Raw genomic sequence first — 19,802 nt, 5'->3', positions numbered from 1 at the left:
ATTGCATCATTTCTGCAAATCACCGCTTAAACTATACTACCAATTTTCTACTTCTTTTAACCTATTCTCTCTGACACAATGAAGTCACCCGTGTGTTTTATACAAAGAAAACGAATTCTAAGAAAAATTGTGTGTGAGCGAACAACGCTTTCCCATTTGTTTAGATGGAAAAAAGATGGAGCGGTGATACCTTTTAAATTGACGACGTCGCATCGCAAGATGTCATTTATCGTTTTTTTTTGTTTAATCTATTTTCTGTTGCTGTAGTTGTATTATCAATAAGGGTTGTTGTCGTTAATTCAAATACAGTGGTACCTCGACATACGAGTGGCCCGACATACGAGCAATTCGAGATACAAGTAAAATTTCGGGCAAGTATTTATCTTGAGATACGAGCAGACAGCGGACGCAAGATGCTGCTCATAAGAACATCATGGCCACTGTCTCTCTCCCCGCAACTCCCTCATGTAATGTCTCTGGTCGCAACTCCCTCTCTGTAATGTCTCTGCGAGCACTGGGCGGAGCGTTGCATTTTTCCAGTATTTTTTTTCCCGTTAGTCAGTGCGAATGGTGTGCGTTATCCTATTGTGAGGACATTTGTGTGCATCATTTTGGGAATATTTTGAAGGGAATACAAACTCAAACAACCCTCGATATTGACTGAAAGTCAGTGTGGAGGCGGGGCAAATAAAGCCAACCCAGGAGAAGAAAGGTATCAAAATGTCAAACGAATTAGAACTAAGTTTAGTGTTAGGTTAGAATAAACTTATTTTTGAGTGTGTCTGCATCGTAATCCAAGTTCATTTAAATTTGTTTATGTTATGTTACGAGCGTATTGCCGTGCAAAAAGCCCCCCCAGCCCCTCTCCCCCTTTTTGTCCCCCCTTCGAAATCCGTATAATTTTAGTCCTATTAAACACATTTTAGTAATATTAAAGCACTAGTTATGTGATACTTAGTTAATAGATGGCGAATTAGAACAAATAAAACATTTTTTCCTTTCCAATATCCTGTTTTTGGTGTTTTTTCAGAGGGTTGCAACAAATTAATTGTTTTTTCGTTCATTTCAATGGGAAACGTTTGTTTGAGTTACGAGAAAATCGACATACGAGCTCAGTCCCGGAACGAATTAAGCTCGTATCTCGAGGTACCACTGTAGTAGGAATGAACAGAAAACTAGGGGTAAATCAATGCCCCAAACCATTTTTTTTTTTCAATGTCCGCCTTTTTCCAGAAATTCTTGGGCAATTGTCTCACACATAGCCGGCCACCTTTGACACACACCTCAGACACTCATCCTTCCCAGGGGATTCTTTGGGCTCAGCTTGTTGTGGCCCACACTCCTCCGCATACCAATGACAGGTGCCATAAACCACAATCGAACGAGAAAGCAGCGGCACACCATACACACACACCTACACACACAGGAGGGCGTGTACAACTGCTCCCAGAGAACAAATGGGACAAATCGAGTCTTGTGCTGATCAATAAAGAACTCCCTGCGCTATCACTCTGTCACCTCCATTTCTATAAAAAAACAATAGCGTGAATAGGCTAGATTTGTTGCATCCAGCGACGGATAATAGGTGATAACGTCGCCCTGGCAACTGTTCCACAGAGTACACACGCATGCCATGAGGGGCTTTCACACTTGCTATTCACACCTGAATGTTTATTCTTATATAGGAAGACTGTCAGTGTAAACATCCACCATCCATATGACAATAGATATGGTGAATACTTTTTTATTCCTGCGCTATCACACAAAAGGCCTGCTTAGTACATCAATGTTGACAACATTTTAGATCATTTGAGATGTCAACAAAGACACCAAAGTTTCAGCGAAATACAATTGGACCGCTGGCACCAAGGTTGCAATTTCAAAAGAGAATTATAATGCCAATACAAAATAGAAGACTTGTTTGTATCATCAAACTTTCCAGAATTGTGCTGTAAGAAACATACAGCCTTATGCAAGTATTTCAACCTGGCAACGTAAAGAATAATCACTGGCTCCAATCAGTAGCCTCGTGCTAATTCAATTTAGGATGATATTGACACAAGGATAGTTTAACCTTTCAAATACCGTATTTTCACGACTATATGGCGCATCGCATTTAAAGCCGCAGTGTCAGTAACGAGTGCTATTTCTGTATTTGACACACACAAAGGACGCACTGTTTTTAAAGACGCAGCCAGGCATGGCAAAACATACTCCAGCTTAAACATACGGACACGCGCTAAAAACACCTTTTTAAAAAGGCAACGTAAGCAAAACGGAGTTCGGTTGTACTTTTTTTATAGCCATTTTACAATGTACTCACGTCATCATCACCCACAAATCCGTAAGAGTCCTCATTTTCTGTGTCCGAATTGAAAAATTGTCCAAATGAGTCATCGAAAACGCTGAGTTTTATATGTTTGTCCAGGTGATCCATTCGCAAATAGTAGCTAGGTAGTAGCTAGCTAGTAGCTAGCGTAACTAGCCCGGCGCTGCCTTCCACCCTTCGTAAAGCTGTGTTGATGTTGATGTCCAGGCCACAATCCATTCGCGAATAGTAGCCAGCTAGTAGCTAGCGTAACTAGCCCGGCGCTGCCTGCCACCCTTCGTGGGTGTATTGACAAAAGAACTATATATCCCAGCAGTCACTGCGCAGTACTTTTTCTACAGGGAAATTAGTAGTCGGGGGCTGCTTGCTGTAGTTGTGAGAGCTGTAGAGGATGGTGTACCCCATCGACTGATTTATTTTATTCTATCGTGATAACAATTTTAGTATTGGTCCATTTATAAAGCGCACTGGATTATAAGGCGCCCTGTCTATTTTGGAGAAAATTTAAGACTTTTAAGTGCGCCTTATAGTCGTGAAAATACGGTAATATTGAACACTTGTACAACTCAGATTGGTTTAGATACATTCTCGAACAAGACAGTTGAGCAAAGTAACATATTAGAGCACAATTAAGCATTGCGGCTTAATCTGTAACATGACCATCATGACATCAACCCCTAACGATGGTAGTTCACAGAAACCCGTGAATTGAAATCCCAAGTTTGGTCACCTGATGCTGACTGGACATAATGGCCGGTTCTGACCGGAGGCAATTAAAGTAAAATATTTAGCATCGGGCTAAGCTTTAAAAAAGGTATGGCAGTTGCAGGAAAGAAATTTCAGATTAAAAATAGTTGAAAATCTGCTCGTTTTTTTGTGCGAGTTGCAACATCAAGCTGTGAATAGAGCACCAAAAAAAAGCACTAATGTGCGCTCTTTGGTGATCCAGACAGTCCACCCAAAAGACAAAATGTCAAGCAGTGTTACACTGAAAGCAAATCAAACAGAAACATGCATTTAGCTTCCTGCGGTGCTGCCGTGCCTGGGAGAAATCAGTCACGGTCGGTTCTTGCGGAATGCTTGGAGGACCGCCTGCTGTCAGCCTGAGACGGGCACTCAGAGAGACGCAACCTACAGCTTCCTTGTGACTTGCTGTACGTAAAGTGAAATGTTTATCTGTCTGCCTTTTGGACAGGAAATGGCAGGCCCAAATAACAGACAGAAATGGGGCTTTGAAGCTTGACATGGAAGAGCTTTTTGTTGAAAACTTGTTCAAGAAGTTCAGAATTTGATGAAAACTATCCAAAAATGCCTAGCGCTGTGGTTTGATTTTTGCCGTTGCTTATGAAGGATCTGTTTACAACAACATTGTAAGTGTTTACACTTTGATGTGAAGGTTTCTGAGGTAAGAACTTATTCACGAAAAGACCCTAGATAATTTGTATTTTTCATGAAGTACAGATACAGCAGCATATTTTGATTCATGTATTATTTTGTATTTTTTTAATGAGCACGTCAGAATGAAAGTCTTGTAAATGGTTGGCGACATCACTTTGGTTCAAACACATCAAAATTGTACATAAAAAACTCCCTTACAACGAGGCAACAGAGTTTGAGAACAGAGAAAATAATGCATCTAAGAATCAAGAATTTTCCTGTTGCGCATCAGATCAATACTTGTTGATTTGTTGAACCACGATGAACATTAGATGTGTCTATATCTCCAAAAATGAAAGCGACTCTTCCCAGCAAAACTTTAGGAAAGCGATTTTTTCACAAGCCCTTTAAAAAGATCATCCATATGCTTTGAATAGGAGATATTCCCTGAGTGACTCATAAAAGTGCTTAATTATTGAATAGTGCTGGAGTATGCTGCTCCAACACGAGCCCTGGATTCACAGACAAGCTCTCGTCGACAATTTCATTATTTTGTGAAGGGTACTCTTCAAATTAATTAGTCCAGATTAAAAACAATGACATAGGATTTGAGGAAAAAGACGGGCTGTTTTTTGGGGGGGGGAAGACACCATTTTTTATTTTTGTTCATTTGCATACAACGTTAAATTGCTGCTTCTATATGTAAGATAAGATTGTAAGATAAGATGACAAAGACGCTTGGCAATTGCTTGTTCATATTGTATCAGTTTTTGTAAGTATAGAAACATCGTAATCATAGAAACTTGCCACTGATTAATCAGACTTTGCCCAAAGTTTGGTTATTGTCATAGAAACTATACTATACCCTGTTTTCCTATATAAAGACTGACCCACTGTTCATTCGGAGAGAGTTGCAAGGACAACAGACTGAGCGTGTTCACAGCTGTTCGAGCTCTCTCCCCATCCTGCAGTCTGGTAATAAACCCTTTTCCTATTAAATTGATCTCACTCTTTCTTAACCTGCTCTTGAAGCCGTTTTTACAGATCTATCACTATATTCCCGTGAGTCACTTATTTTGGACTTACATTTTGGGTCACTCGATATTATATTTGGGATAACCATAGCACTGAATAAACATTGTTATATTTTGTTGGATGCATATATATATATTTTGTTTTTGTTGCTGCAATCCTGAACATTAAGGTCAAAATTGAAAGAGCTTGGGTCACGTAAATTTTTGGAATCTTTCAAAGTCGCGACCGTCTGAATGGACCAAGGTTTTGCAAAGTATTCCCACAATGATGAGCAGTCAAGTACACTATAAGAAGTCCCTCGACTTGATCGGTCGATGCCCCCCAGGTAAAAAGCCTCAAGGCCCAATTACCGAGGTGGTCACCTCACATTAAGACACCCAAACAGTTATTGACGGAACTCACCGGTAGTCGCTCAAAGCTTCTCTTGGCTAATAATATGCTTAAGCTAAAGTCCGATCGGAATAATCTTTAGCAAGTAAAACAAATCGACGGGACGGTTCAAGGAAGTTTGCACTTTAACTGCCACTTCTTTTGAGCTGAAGGACAGACCAGAATAAGATCAAGTGGAGCTAGCTACCCCAAAAAAAGGGACAGAAACAAAGATGGCAAGAGGAACAAAGGGTAGCAGGGGCTCAGAGAAAGAAATGAAAAATGTAGAGAGTTAATGGAGGTTGAGAAGAGGGATCAGGACAGAGGAGCGGAGAACAAATGGATTTCACGCCGTCCATTACAAGCGCTGCTGTTTGGTGGAGTGCCACAAGCCAAATGCCCCATTTATTCCCAACATAATTACACGCCAATGAGAACCTGCCGACGCCCAATGTGAGGTTAAGTCGATAGGTGACCCACATTTAAAGCAGCCGTGTTCTGTAATGGCATCTCCGGTCTAAAAGATTTCAATCGAGCATCTCAAATGTCAAAATGAAAATGTACCTTTGCAATTTGGCAGGAATTGCTCCTGCTCGACTCACGCTTCCACTTATGTGCAAAAACGGGCATATTTGCGTCATTTGAAATGACATTACTTTAAATTTCAAAGCCTAGATCAGGGGTGTCAAACTCATTTTTTGTCGCGGGCCACGTGGTAGTTTTGATGACATCCGGAGGGCCATTATGTCTTCCAACTAGGCTGCCAAAATTAATCGATTAATAAATTGACAGCTTTCTCGATCGTGCTAATCGATAGATCATTTTTGGACATTCAAATTAGTACAAATTGTTTGCATTTATTGATTTAAAATGAGGAAACACAGGAAATAATTGACAATCTTAATTTGAATTTCATCATAAAACAGAAAGTTGGCACTCATCATTTATTTTCTCGGGCCACACAAAATGATGCGGTGGGCCAGATTTGGCCCGCAGGCCGCCACTTTGACACAGGTGGCCTAGATCTTAAAATGCTTATGAGTGCCAGCTATTGATGAAGTTATCAATGAATCTAGTGATACATTTGAATCAGGGGTTATATTTATATATGAATCCATAAATGGTAGAGCCACCAGTTAGTATTATCACAAATGATTTCGATAACTTCCATTGGTTTCTGTCCGCTAAAACGAAAGACAGGTCCTCACAATCTTGAAAAAATACATTTCCACATATTTGCAGTACAGACTTTAATATTACTTTCTATCACTGGGCTCATATTGATTGCAGAACTGTACCCACCCATTTAATTATCCATCCAGCATATAAAATAGCCCCCCGACTGATCATTACGCTGCAAGCAACAAAAGCCAGTGGGGTATCTTGAACAATCCTGTTAAAGCTTTTAGTGCTTTGGACGACAATCCACAATGTCACAATCCTTCACCCATCTGTTTTCCCGATCTCGCTGCCCACTTTTCCATTTCCATCCATTACTCCCAACCGCAACCTATTTAAAGGAAGCCTGGACATTGTTTAAATGCGATACTACGGAAAGCCATATTTGTGCTGGTCATTTAAGTAATTGGGTTTTAAGTACTTCTTTTTGTGTGCAGGTTTTTAGAATGTCAGCTTTAATCTTGTATGGATTCCCATGTAAACCTAACCAATACTGCTGATACATCTTCGAGAATTGATGGCCGTGGATGTGTGATCTTGCTGATTTAGATGCACTAATTGTTTTCGACAAGGTGTACTTTGCACTTTCCCTAAAACCAAATTACCTTGTTAATCTCAGTCATCAAGTGCAAAGTCATCACAGGCTAATGGTGCACGCACAGTAAATGGCGGGGAGGTCTATTATAAGCCATTGAACAAATGGGGCCATGTGTCTTGACCGAATTTGCCGCCATTGCCATGCTAGAAAACCCACTCAAACATACATCCCTGCTAGAACTGAGACAAAACAACAGTTGTTTGGGATTTTTGCCACTTCACATCTCGCTTGAATCTGATTCAATGTACAGGTATGACAACATGCGATACCTGACACACCATACAACTTACCGTATTTTCACGACTATACGGCACATTGTATTTTTAGCCGCAGTGTCAGTAACGAGTGCTATATCTGTATTTTACACACAAAGGACGCACCGTTTTTATAGACGCAGCCAGGCATGGCAAAACATACACCAGCTTAAACATACAAGCTACACCCACACGCTAAAAACACGTTTTTAAAAAGGCAACGGAAGCAAAACTGAGTTTGGTTGTACTTTATTTAGCCATTTTATAATGTACTCACGTCATCATCACCCACAAATCCATCAAAGTCCTCATTTTCTGTGTCCAAATTGAACAATTGTCCAAATGAGTCATCAAAAACGCTGAGTTTTATACGTTCGTCCAGGCGGCCACAATCCATTCGCAAATAGTAGCTAGCGTAACTATTCCAACGCTGTCTTCCATGCTTCGTAAAGCTGTGTTGATGTCGATGTCGAGGCCACAATCCATTGGGTGTATTGACAAAATAACTATATATCCCAGCAGTCACTGTGCAGTACTTTTTCTACGGGGAAAATAGTAGTCGGGGGCTGCTTGCCATAGTTGTGAGAGCTGTAGAGGATGGTGTACCCTATCGACTGATTTATTGTATTTTATGGTGATAACAATTTTAGTATTGGTCCATATATAAAGCGCACTGGATTATAAGGCGCCCTGTCTATTTTGGAGAAAATTTAAGACTTTTATGTGTGCCTTATAGTCGTGAAAATACGGTAGTTTTTAGTTGGGGATTTTTGCCACTTCACATCTGGCTTGAATCGGATTCAATGTACAGGTATGACAACATGCGATACCTGACACACACCATACAATTTACTCGGTGATCAGATATGCTGTCATAGCTGTAAACTGATGCCTAATCTATCCTGGTCTCTCTGGCATTTGGGTGTTTTTTTTATTGTGTTTCAAAAGGCATTGCGGCATAAGCGTGGAATGCATTACAATCTCTTCCTTATACACATAGTCGTCCTCACACACACACTCGTCTGGCATTGTGCAAATGAATTTCATATTACAGTAGGTCACTGAATTCATTTCTGAAAAGGCAATTGGTGTAATCTCTCAGAGGACTTGTTGTGAGTAGTGGGCCACATTTACTGTGTTAGCCCTCCACCCCGGCGTTGATTAAGAAATACATCTCGGCGCTATCAAACCATCAACTCCACGCCGTTTGTTCTCTTGGGACGTTGTGGATTGAACTGCTTTTGTCTGTAGTTAATTTTGCCGGCGAGAACCGACAGACAAAAAGATTGTTCTCCCCAGTTTTATGAAACGCTAACCTAAAACGTGTGGTTCCTCCAATGTTTTGGGGGTTACAAAAGAGACAATTCCATCAATGGTGCTGTTGCTATTTTCAGAATAAAGCACCCAGTACGTGAAATATGTCTACTGGATCACCAACCCAAACATTGGGTGCTAAATGGAGCATTTCGCGCTCTGGCAGCGACCTTGCAAAGACTCTCACCTCCCCCTCTATAACTCGGAGCTATGTCGCTTGCTCAGCGCCGTCTCTCCCACACCTTGTCCCGATTGTTGCTGATCTTATCGTTCAGCCTATCACGGGACTAATGACCCTGGCAATCGTGGCTGACCTGTCGGAGGAAGTGCAGCTGCCAAAGAGAAGGGAGGAGAGTCCATTAAAAGATTAATGCAAGGAAGTGGCCACTGTCCTCATGGACCTGTGGCGCTCGAAAGCAGAACAGGGGAGGATTTGATTTATCTTCACTCTCCCTCCCCCCTTCCTCACGTGCTTTCAAAGGCAAGGAGGGATGATTCGGATCTACGGGAAGCTCGGAAACAAACAAAAGCCAATACGTTTTATGGGCACAAATTGGACAAAAATCAATGTTGTTAAAGTTGAGAATGTACTGCTTTTGAACAAAGTCTGGGGGGAGAAAAAAAAACTTGGAGATGTTTGTCTCATAAATATTCCAGAGGCAAATGCACCTTAAGTAGATAATTATCGGTCAGTCAATGAAGGGTCTTTCTGCTAATCAGGATTCAGTTCTGATTTTGGTGCTACAAACCTGAGTTTATACAATATTTTGAATGTGCCTGACTTACTAATAAGCGGTTCATACAGTCTCTATTCGTTAGCGGTATCTAATAGGCCAATCAAAACAAACAATGCATGTCTGACTAAATGAGCTTGAGCGAGGCTTATTGAACCCTCACTCGGCTTCCTCGCATTGCCGTTATTGTTTTAGATGATATGCTAAAAAAAACATTTGGACTAATTAGTGTAGAGCGTGAATGATCACTAATTAGACTAAGTGTCTCTGTGGGAATATTTTAAAACACGAGAAGGTCCCGTAAGGCTATGCGCACAAAGCGGTAGAGGCAGATCAAAACACTGATTGTTGTGTTTAGGCCATTCAGAGATGCTCCAATACATTAAAAGATTATTAGTACTAGATATGGATGGAGAATACTTTGGAGTCGTGTGATTAGGATAGAGAGTATTTTCGAAATTAATTTATTATCAGAGTGCCTTAAATTTGCTTCATTTTGTGGAGGGTGTAGAAGTTGAGATTAGTATGCGGGTGCACGTGAAGCCTGCCTTTTACGGTTAGCAAGTAGGAATGAAAGTCATAACGTTACGAGATTCCAGTGGTGGACCGTCAGGGCCTGCAAGGCCTTCTCTGCTGGTCTAAAAAAATATCTGAATCACAGACTGATGTTAATTATGTTTTGTCCATGAATACTTATTAATAATTCCAAATTGTTTATCAGCTTCCTTTCATTGCTTTTCCCCTGGTTGAGCTGCTTCCAGATGTGTTTTCATATTTAAGCATCTAACCAATCACATTTCAGCTATTTGTTGCCAGGGTCAGAAATCTGCATTGAGGCCTTCACAGTCAGTTCTGCAGGTTCTGCTGCATAAAACAAGCAACGATAAAACCGTTGCTTTAACCAATCAGAATTCGATTTGGCAACCCCAAGGCAGGCGTAGGGATACGTCATTGCATTCTCGCAGGCGTAGGGATACGTCATCGCTTTCACCAACTATGATTGGCTAGTGATAGAGTGGACTAGCCAGAGCTACCAAACTGTATCTGGAGCGAGCTGCACAAGCAAATATATTGTTGTGTTGATTTAATAGCGGTTTTGTCAACCCACAATGGCTGAAGGAGGAGAAGAAATTGATTTGTTTGCAGATCTACTTTCAAAGCCATTTTCAAGACGGACTTAAGAAATGTCGGACAACTCCAAAGCAAGCAAGCCTGTCACAACCGGGAACGAACATTTTCAGCACTAAATCGAATAAAAACGTATGCCAGAAATACGACAGGACAGGCTCGACTTTCAGCATTAGCTTCGATGGCGATAGAAAATGAGGAAAGAAAGGAGGATGAATATGGTGTGCAGGTAAAAATGATTTTTTGGTGAGTAAAATATGGCTATATTCCTAAATAATATTTCAATTGTATGAGGTTATTATTGATGATTTTTTATGTGTAGCAGCAGTAGTGGTTTTATAGCCATAAAAGTATTTGAGGGTTGGATTGATTCCGACAGCTGAAGGCGTCGCGAGGAAATTCATGGACCGCCACTGCGAGATTCAAGTCATTTTATTGTTTTGAAATGAATGAATGAAACACATTGTCACACGACACAACTCAGCCAGTCTGAATGCAGCATAAAAGCATTCTCTACTAGCTTCTGAGATAGAATAAATTGTTGAGCCCTAGCTATTTTTCTCCCCTTTAACCAAGTCTCCTTTATATACGAAGGGATGCGAAGGTGGTTTATTTATCTTGTAAACACACACACATTACTAATTACACCGCATATCACGTTAAAAGAATTCCACCTCCGTCAAAGTCATGGCAGCTCGATAGAAGGATTCTCCAACCCCGTCTATTCTTTTGCCAGGACAGGATTAAAAGCTGGTTATCGTTCAATCCCTTTAATGTCGTCTCTCTCTCTCTCTCCGCTGTCGTTTCAAGTTAATTAAATTTCTTCCGGGGCAATGGCATATTGGCTGCCTGACAGGTAACATTATAAAGCGTGACCTTCCCAGAGTTGTTATCCTTTAGACAGTACCGATATGGTTAGGGAATAGCAGCAAAGTGCAAGCAGGACGGTTTTGATGCTTATCAGTGCATCCTGTCCAGAGAAATTTCTTTGCTGCAAATGTCACTTTCAAACTACAGATTTTTTGGAGCATTTCATAGCATCCGGGCAAATTCCCTTAATCCAGTGTTTCTCAGCCACTGTGCCGTGAGCAATGTTCAGGTGTGCCGGCGGGAAATTGCAAGAAGTCATACAATGTAATATTCCAAGAGAGAAATTCATATCACTATGAGATTAAAATGGAACTGTTCAAATCAAAATATGATAAACGTTAAATTATAGATGATACTTGTTAGGGTTATGATTATTATAAATTTGAATCTGAACCGGAAGTTGTTTGGTTTGTAGGGCATCAACTTTTGGCGTCGTAAAGTATTAGGAGATTGAAGTCATATTTGGAGAAAAGTTATGCAATAAAAAACATGGCATGACTTATTTTTGCATCACTCGAACCGGGAGTTTTTCAAGGTCTGCAGACATCAACTTTTGGTGACATTAGGTCAGTGTGAAAAATGAGATTTTGGAATCATTTGGGAGGTTTATGTGATTCCTGCTGGTAAAACTTCGATGGAATGATTATTGTTAATATAGGCGACATTGTTTGAAATGAAAAGATTTTCAGATGGTGGTGTCCCTTGAGATTTTTTCAATGCAAAAAGTGTGCCTTAATCAACTCAATTCTTGGTTTGTTTAAACATGCCTTCTAGCTATTAACTTCTAAGATAGTCTTCTCTCCGCCTCGATGTGTGATCTCAGTTGCCCTGTGCATGTTTGAGTACGATGTGTGAGGACAAGCGAGCACCAAGTTCAATTGTCCATTCACTGAACTCAGCAGGGTGTGAAGGCCCAGTGGCCAGAGCACCAAACAATGCCTGAATGTCAAGCTTCTCTTAAGATCTTCAAATCATGTGCATTTCTGCTCCTTGTGGACAGCTATTGCAATGACAAATTCTCTTTTTATCGTACTAAGATGGGAAAAAAATCAAATCGTCGTGTAGGGAAAACATTGCTGGACTCACCCTAGAGCACATGTGGCACACTAACCCTAACCCCTATTCGGGAAGGAAGATCAACAAACTGGCTAATTGCCTTCTTGTTCCCATAAAAAAACAGGGATTGAACTAAGGTCGAGGTGGTTTGACCGTGCCCTACTTCAGCATATATTTGACCTTTACGTCAACTGTTTTTTCGTAAGCCTTACCTTTTAAGACCAGGGGTGGGCCAACTTTTCTTATCCGAGGGCGGCTTCCAGAAAAAGCAAAGGTCCACCTTCGGCCTCCACATTCATTTGTTAAATTGATGATCTGAAACAGAAAAAAGGTCCTGTTTTTAAATATTGGTTATTTTCCTGAATTTTACCAATCAATTTATCACCATAGATCAATCAAAAATGAATTCTGAATTCTACAATTTCCTGCAAGGATTGGAAAAAATGAGGAATTGTTCACGTGACTAAGTTTAGGGTTCAATCTAAGACACGTGTCAAAGTGGCGGCCCGGGGGCCAAATCTGGCCCGCCGCATCATTTTGTGTGGCGCGGGAAAGTAAATCATGAGTGGCGACTTTCTGTTTTAGGCTCAAAATAAAATGAACAGTATAGATGTATATTAAATGTCCTGATTTTCCTCCTTTTAAATTAATAATTGTAATTTTTTAATCATTTTTTTCTGTTTTTAGTTCAAAAATCATTTTGTAAAATCTAAAAATATATTTAAAAAAGCTAAAATAAACATTGTTTTAGATCTATAAAAAAACTGAATATTCAGGGCTTTAAATCCAGTTCTTTTAATCACTTTATATAAAAAGATCTAAATATTATATCTAAAATGGTCCAGCCCGCATGAAATCAAGTTGACGTTAATGTGGCCCGCAAACCAACCCGAGTTTGACACCCTTTCCCTAGAGCTAAGTCACTGTGGTTAAAGCAAATCGAGAGCAATGAACATGCTGGTTTTCACACATTTTGATATGTATACTGCTTGTTGATAGAAGTGTTCTCAGTAACTAAACCAGTTCTTGGATTAGTTTGGGGGAAAACATGTCCATGAAGTGGAAATTGAAGTCAAGGGGAAGCGGAATTCTGGGTTTGCTGCCCCAAATAAGGAGCCGCCCCGAAGGTTTTGAACTCAGACGAACCTCAAAGGGGGCCATCGATGCGTACACATTTTTAAGGCACTTCATGTCGCTGTGACTGCAGGATGACAAATTGTGAGAAATAGCACGTGCGATGGATGCAAGATGTGATGCAAAAAGGAATCAAATCAACTCTGACATTCAATCTGACAGACAGCGTGGTCCAAGTTTCATTGGCGCTGACAATTTGTTCCCGTGAACACACCACAAGACAGAATGGGGGGCTTTCAGCAATGCCACCAGCAGGCTGGCGGCTGGAAAAATGTAACTTAAAGTATGAAATTGTCTACATGCTAAATTGCACATTTCACCAACCTCACTACTCGAACTAGCTCTGAGAGGGACTTCCTCACATCTTAGCCAGACAGACTCCCTAATCCACATGTGTCAAAGTGGCGGCCCGGGGGCCAAATCTGGCCAACCGCATCATTTTGTGTGACCTGGGAAAGTAAATCATGAGTGCCAACTTTCTGTTTTAGGATCAAATTAAAATGAAGAGTATAGATGTATATTAAATTTCCTGATTTTCCCCCTTTTAAATCAATAATTGTCATTTTTTAATCCATTTTTTCTGTGTTTTTAGTTCAAAAATCATTTTGTAAAATCTAAAAATATATTTAAAAAAAAAAGCTAAAATAAACATTGTTTTAGATCTATAAAAAAACTGAATGTTCAGGTCTTTTAATCCATTTATAAATAAAAAAATCTAAAGATTTTATCTAAAATGGTCCGGCCCACATGAAACAGAGTTGACGTTAACGCAGCCCGCGAACCAACCCGAGTCTGACACCCTTCCCCTAATCCTTTCGCAACTTCAAATTAGAAGCGTCTAAACAAACAAAGGCAATTCAGAGACTTGACATAGATGCATATCCTCTCGATTATTTGTTGGACTACAATTTGCTCAGAGGTTCATTCAAGGAGCTGCTGTCCTCCATGAGCCAATAAACCATTCAAGCAATTTATTGCATCATTCCCTGTCAACTGTCAATATATAAAAAGAGATAGAGCGAGGGAAAGAGACATTACAGAGAGATAGAGAGAGCGATACAAATATCGAAAGACAGTTGCTGAGAGATATAAAGGAAGAGAGAAATAAAACTGATGTAGAGATATTGAGAGAGAAAGAGCTAAATAAATTGAGAAAGAAAGAAAAATAGATGTAGTAGTTGTATAACGAGATAGATAACTTGACCTTGACATTAACCTACAACAGCCACTGCTTTTAAACAAACCAAACATCTTTGCATTGGTGCGTGAGGATTAGCTCTTTGACGCTGGGAATGTGAAGATGTGGAATTTCAAATGTGTTATTGCAATTGATGAAGTCCATAACTCATTCTCAAGAAATTGAAGTAGCCTCAAAAAGGTAGGAATCGTGGTTTCCTGGTACACAGGCATGAAAGATACAGTAAAAAAAAAAGCTTAAGTGAAGTTGCAAAGAAACATCCTAAAAAAAGTAGAAAATGACTATTTCAGTATGAAGCAGTACAGTTAGATACTAAATCCAATATAATCAACATATTGTTAATGGAGTCCACTTTGTCCGGAAATTAATAATATTTACATACATTTAAAACTAAAATCTATGGAGGAAAAGTGGAGACTAATTTTAACAAGGGTAAGAATGATGTCAGATTGCAGAAGTTAAATACGCACTCACACAAGCGATATCGTGACACAAGTAAGTTACTGTCAAATTGTAACAGTATTGTGCTAGATGTGTTAGACTCTTTTAGGAATAATCTTCAGCATGGCACAACGTTGTGCTGAAATGCTTTCATCTACAATCAATTATGGTCATATGGTGCTATCTGGAAGGCCTCGAATATGAATGGTTGGTTGCATATTAGCGTTGCCATACAAAGTGGCCTACCATGGAGACTTCCGCATTTTAAAAGTATTTCAAGGAACTTTTGTCGCGTCTGATCTTGCTCCTCTCAGTGATGTTCTGTAAACTTCTCAATTTGGCATGATGCTTGCTAATGAAGCTGGTTAGTACTGTGACAAAAGTATGAGGAAGACCAGCGAGAATAAAGAAACAGTGATAAAACAAGCCTAAACTTGGACCTTTTAGTGCCCATAAAATCGCAATCCTAAGATAATTCCCTTCTTTTGGGACAGATCTGTTACTGCCCAGAAGCTAAAACCAGGCTCTGTGAAGAGAAGGCTGGACCAACTTGATATAGGAGCAGGAATACTTGACCTTTCAATATAAACTGTCAATTCAAAGTTTGTTTCCAGCTGTCGTTTTTCCCGTATGACTTGATGAATCCTTTCTCACTTGTTAATCCAGTACAAATTACTTTCAATCCCAATCATAAATCGTAAAAACGGTACACGGTCGATTGGTCGCCGGTCTTTTGGTCGCCGGTCTTTTGGTCACCCGGAAGGTAAGTGATAATTACCATTTAAATCGTTGCTCAAATTCCCTAAATACAAACTGTGAATTACTATTTAGTCATACTTAATGCCCTAGCAATTATTAGGCTAAAGAAAAGCTCCAAATTTCCCGGACTTTTATTGCTTTTTGTTGGAGAACGTGTTAAGACCCTGACTGACATAGCTTCTTAAAAGGGACAACGCATGTACATACAAACTCTTATACACTCACACGTCGGCTCAGTGAAACTGCTCATGGCCATTGATGGCTTTTATTGATGCGTAGACCGTGTTGTTTTACCTTGTTTTGTCGCCGGTCTTTTGGTCGTCGGTCTTTCGGTCGCCGGTCTTTTGGTCGCCCGTTGTCGCGGTTGGGGGGACCAAAAGACCGCGACCAAAAGACCGGCGACCAAAAGACAGCGACCAAAAGACGGGCGACCAATCGACCGCACGGTAAAAACATGCCTCCAAATGCTTTGTTTTAGAACAAATTTTGAATCATCGCCTTACTATTTATAGTCACCAACCATCCAGATTTCCCTCTTTTTGCCCTGGCAGCCTCATGGAAGCATTTTCCTGGCATGGTGCTCCCGAAACAATTCTTCCCTTGTCGACATGCCGTCGCCTGCCTCCCTTCCTCACACCTCCGTCCATCTGTCTTCCCTCTTTCCGATCCCTCCCTCCTGCAGTCCCTCTTCTATCCCATCCAAGCGACCATCCTCCCGGCCGACTCATCTGCGGCCAAGACTCTCGGCATTGTGCTGACGATAGTTTCCACCTCTCCCCTTGAAGCCACCAACCACTGCTTTGCTATAATCCAATGTCGCCCTCTGTTCCATATTCAGCATGGCCGATTTGCCTCTTCACCCTTTTTTGCCGCATCGCTCTGTCCCTTTCTTTCCGCAATGGCGTAACTTGAACATTTTGCAACAACGCCAATAATCACCTGTGCTAATCCATTTAGCATCATTGTCATCTGTACGAGCGTGGAGAACAGAGATTGAGTGGGATCACTTTGGCAGCCCCTAAATGGAATAAATTCTGAAAGGAAGCTGGCATCATGTGTCAAAGTCAGCCTACAAAACCTTGTTAAACAACACTAATCTTTGCCTGTGGATTGATAGGGATGGAAGGGACGCAACCCAGGAGTAAACATGTGACGGCAATAGCCGTGGCTGAACTGCGGGATGTAAGGTCTGACCTTCAATATTGCAACATTTGCATATACAGTGGTACTGATGGTACGATCAGCTCGTGGTACGACATGCTCGTGGTACGACGAAAATTTCGATCGAATAATTCGCCCGCGATACGATCCAAATTTCGAGATGCGACCAAGCCAGGTGGCCATGACATGAGAGGCTGTTTATCATTGTAGCGCACTGTCTTTTTTGCCGCATCTCTTTCGTGTATAACAGATATCTACGAGCACTGAATAGTTTCTTTCGCCTACACATGGACCAGGAAACGCATAACGCACATGCGCGGGCAAAAAGAGGGCTTTCTGGGTAATCAAGTATACTCGTGCACACAACACCGATTTCCAATTTTTTTTTTACAAATGCACACTTTTTTGTCCAAATAACGAAGCAATTCTAACTTCTTTCTTCAATACTTGCAATATTCCAATTCCCCACACAACAACAATATCCTGTTTCTCATTCCTATTATACTGTAATATTGATCTTCATTATTTCTAATTCAAAGATTAATCACACATACTTTCCTCTGCCCAGTTGGTTCTCAACGCCGCTTTGGCGGGGTTGATCAATAGAGTGCCGCTAGCTTTGTATCCATCAACAAATAATGCAAATAAAAATCAATGGGCCAGCCACAGCAAAGTACTCGCTCGCCAATTAAAGCTTACCTTAGCCCATAGGTTCCTTTAAAGAGGAATCATAGATTCACACACACAAAAAAGGGGGGAGAGGATTACAACGCTCCAGATTTTCGTAAATAAACACTATTGCAAATTGACAATTTCAAGAACATACATACATGTCAATTTATTGGGGTAAAATAAGGAGCTTTTGAGTTATCGTCTGTGCTTTTAGGAAGGCTTTATCTATCAGTGGGATTTTTATCCTCATAATTCAAACACTGTTTTGTGATGTGCCATCTTTGCCACTCGTTCCTTTTTAAGAGGTTTGCAATACCCTAGCAGAATGTCTAATATTCACTCTCTTCCAGTTGACAAGCAACGGGGGGGAATCATGATCGGTGCATTTGATTTCATCCGTTTCCCTGGTAACCTGGTGGAAAATGGCCACCTATGTATGTCATTTACAAAGCCTTCTGGAAGGTTTAATGACTTAATGACTCTCCAGGTACGATCCTTGAAGTGGATATTTCACATATTGGAAGCATGGTGTAAAAACATCTTTCCAACAGCAATGTCTACAGGTATTGGTTATAGAAAGCCCAAAACAGAAATAACAGGCTCAACTTTCAGCATTTGCTCCGATGGCGACAGAAAAGAAGGAGGAAAGAAAGGAGGATGGATATTGTGTACAGTTAAAGGATTTTGGGTGAGTAAAATATGGCTATATTCCTAAATAATATTTCAATTGTATGAGGTTATTATTGATGATTTGTTATGTGTCGTAGCTGTAGCTGCAGTAGAGGTTTTATAGCCATAAAATAGTTTTTGAGGGTTGGATAGATTCCGATATCTGAAGGTGTCACTAGGAAATTCACGGACCGCCACTGGTCAGAGGCTAGGTGTTTTAACATATTTCATCGCACCAAAGTGTTGTGAAGCCTGCTCGGCTAAAGATCTACAGCGGCGCACATACAAAAACACAAATAAAAGGGGGATGGAAATAGTGTCGGCTCCCTCTCCCATTAGACCCCGAGGCCCCAGGGGGTGACTCTCGATTGGGCGCTGGGGATGTCGGGGTCGTTCCTCCTCCCTCTCCCATTAATCACTGCAAAGATCAACCTCAGATAGGAGACTGCAGGTGTGGGCTAGGGAATGAGACGGGCCGAAGGTGAGGGCTCTGGAGTTGAGATGATGGAAGTCGGAGAGGTTATGCTTACAGCAAGGAGAGAGGAGAGCCGACTAGGCTCCGGTGTTTAAGGAATGGAATGAGACTTGGCGGTCGGGCGGTTTAAAGGTTGGCGGTCAAGGCCTGAGGGCGCTTCACCCATTTTTTTTAAAATAAAGAGCCAGCCGAGGGGAGGCGGTACAGGAAATGAGCGGTAAAGCAAAGGCTTGCACTTTACAAATGTGGGAAAGAGTTTCCCCATAATAAAGGCTGTAGCTATCGCTGACGATAGAAATTGGTTAATTAGTTGGAATGATTGAGTCAGATAACAAACAATGAACTGTAGATGTTAAACAAAACAGTGTTTACAATGTTCCTACAGAAAGTCATTCATGAACTGTATCTGCCAACATAGTGATAAGCTATTCGCAACTAGTGCTATCTTTGTGCTAATTACCCATTCACATGATATTTACACCATCGTCTAACCCACATGTGTCAAAGTGGCAGCCCAGGGGCCAAATCTGGCCCGCCGCATCATTTTGTGTGGCCCGGGAAAGTAAATGATTGGACACTGAATTGCCTGAGCGAATGGTTGTTTGTCTCCTTGTGCCCTGCGATTGGCCGGCCACCAATTCAGGGTGTTGTCCCCCCACCTCTGGCCCAAAGTCAGCTGGGATAGGCTCCAGCACCCATGCGACTCTAGTGAGGATAAAGCGGTTCAGAAAATGAGATGAGACTTTAAAAAGCTTCCCAAACCGTTGTTACCGGTATATATGAATGAATGGAAATGGGCATTAGGTCTTCTATTTTCCCTGCACATTGCCTCGCAGAATAGAGCTGTTGAGGGAAGCCATTTCCATTATTCAGAGCTATTGCGCATCCAGAAAATGGCCCAGCGAGTACATTACGCTGGGCCATTCTTGTTTTCAAGCAGCATCGCTCTCTACACCTGTCGCCAAATGGAAGGTTTGTTGTACTTCAAAAAAAAAGTGATTCTTAAAATTGAATAATTTATCTATACACCTTAGCATCTCATTCCACAAG

The 19,802-nt window shown here is 41.0% G+C and overlaps 1 long non-coding RNA gene across 1 annotated transcript in view; it reads right to left on the bottom strand.

The window, feature by feature from the left end:
• LOC144068769 (uncharacterized) overlaps nucleotides 1–19,802 on the bottom strand; it is a 138,222-nt gene that overhangs the window by 100,295 nt on the left and 18,125 nt on the right. The window contains exon 3 of the long non-coding RNA XR_013298304.1: nucleotides 12,456–12,558. This is a non-coding gene — a long non-coding RNA (uncharacterized LOC144068769). The remainder of the gene's footprint in view (nucleotides 1–12,455; nucleotides 12,559–19,802) is intronic.

This window comes from Stigmatopora argus, chromosome 23 (assembly GCF_051989625.1).
Source record: "Stigmatopora argus isolate UIUO_Sarg chromosome 23, RoL_Sarg_1.0, whole genome shotgun sequence".
Taxonomy (NCBI): Eukaryota; Metazoa; Chordata; class Actinopteri; order Syngnathiformes; family Syngnathidae; genus Stigmatopora; species Stigmatopora argus.
The sequence above is the reverse complement of the archived record's forward strand: the minus strand, read 5'-3'. Positions and strand labels throughout refer to the sequence as shown.